Here is a 1,567-nt window from a genome sequence, read left to right on the forward strand (position 1 = left end):
TTTAAACTAAAGTTTTACTCGGGTACATTCAGAAAAAGACCCTAGGTTGCATTTTGGAGAGAGTTACGATTTAAAGGAAACTTTTAAAGTAGTTTATTAATGTTTCTTGCCCGTTATGACTGACTGACTGGTAATAAAAGAACGTTCTATGGGAGTTTATCATCACTGATAGCAATCATATCACATCCATAAGGGGAATACAGCTGTTAAAACATTATAACATATGTATTTATTAACACGCTCGTATTGGATCGATACTCGGTGTATGATCAAAGAAATGAATTTTTATGTTTTATTACATTTGAAATTACTGGGCAGTAAAGTTATTAAAATTAGCTACACCTTTACCAGCTGCAACATTAAAATGATACAAAAATAAACATCAAACCAATAATATTTTATACTTTATATTGAAATGTGTCCTTCTGCGTAGTAAATAAAGATACTTTTGGTGCTTTAAGTATATTTTGGTGCTAATACTTAATAACTTATAACTTTAAATGCCAATAATATCTGTGTATGCATTTACATTTACACACACGGACTGAGATACGGTTGCACTACTCTCAAATAATAGCTCCTTAGGCTACAGGGAACTACTTCTTTCACTACTGACTCACTGCACTTCCTGTTTGGCATCATTATATCTGCCAGTGGTTCTCAAACCGTTTCACATCAAGGACCCCTAAACGGACACAAAAACTGATCATGAACCTCCATGTGATACTGTTATGTCCCGGGGTCCCACACCTGATCCAAATAGTCACACATTCTGTCATTGTGCTACTTATGGACCCCTGGAACCCTCTTTGAGAACCATTGATACACGCTACTGTACAAACAGAAAAGTGTGTATCTTTTGTTGGACTGGAGTTAAATCTGTTAAAGTTAGTCATTGTAGAAGCTGCTGTTCTGTTTGCAGCGTCCCCTCTCTGGTTTCTGTTGGGATGAAGGTGTCCTCTGCTGGTTTGATTGTTGAAGTGCAAGTAATACCACATATAAGTGAATAAACCACATTTTCCCACAAAAGGTTAAGTAGTCACCACAGTAGAAATTTATTGGATTACCACATTATTTCTGCTTTAAAACAGCCACATATTTATACATTTGGCTTTATTCTAAAATGGAAAATAAATGTGAAATATGTCTTGATTCTCACAGTAGTCTCTATCGATCCAACGTAGTAAGATATTTTGAAGAAGAACACCTGCTGCTGTAAATGGAAAGGCATGAGTAAAATATTTTATTTTCACAGTTGTGTCACAAAGGTATTGTCTTTTTGGGGAGTTTTTATTAAGAACTCCTTCTGTAAGAGCATTTTGTCTCAAAAGAAATGGACAAATTAGTATTGCGCCCACGCATCATACTAGGGTGCAGCTAAAAGAGCGCTATTCATGCGTGTGTGTGAGAGGGTCAGAGCTGAGGAGCGAGAGAGAGGAACAATGTACGTGTTAACATGTGTGTAATCACTCTGACAGATCACACCATCTACTGTCAGCAAATACTTACCAAAAGAGCTCAAAACATGAGAAATAACATAACACCAAGACATTAACATAAATGGGAA

General features: G+C 36.1%; 1 protein-coding gene across 1 annotated transcript in view; it reads right to left on the reverse strand.

Annotated features, from left to right (window-relative positions):
- Nucleotides 1-1,051: 1,051 nt before the first annotated feature.
- The window catches only part of ch25hl2 (cholesterol 25-hydroxylase like 2), a 1,849-nt gene continuing 1,333 nt past the window's right edge, over nt 1,052-1,567 (reverse strand). The window contains exon 1 of the mRNA XM_032540108.1: nt 1,052-1,567. This exon is cut by the window's right edge and continues 1,333 nt beyond it. The gene's annotated coding sequence lies outside the window, so the exon portion shown is untranslated.

This window comes from Etheostoma spectabile, chromosome 16, assembly GCF_008692095.1.
Source record: "Etheostoma spectabile isolate EspeVRDwgs_2016 chromosome 16, UIUC_Espe_1.0, whole genome shotgun sequence".
Taxonomy (NCBI): Eukaryota; Metazoa; Chordata; class Actinopteri; order Perciformes; family Percidae; genus Etheostoma; species Etheostoma spectabile.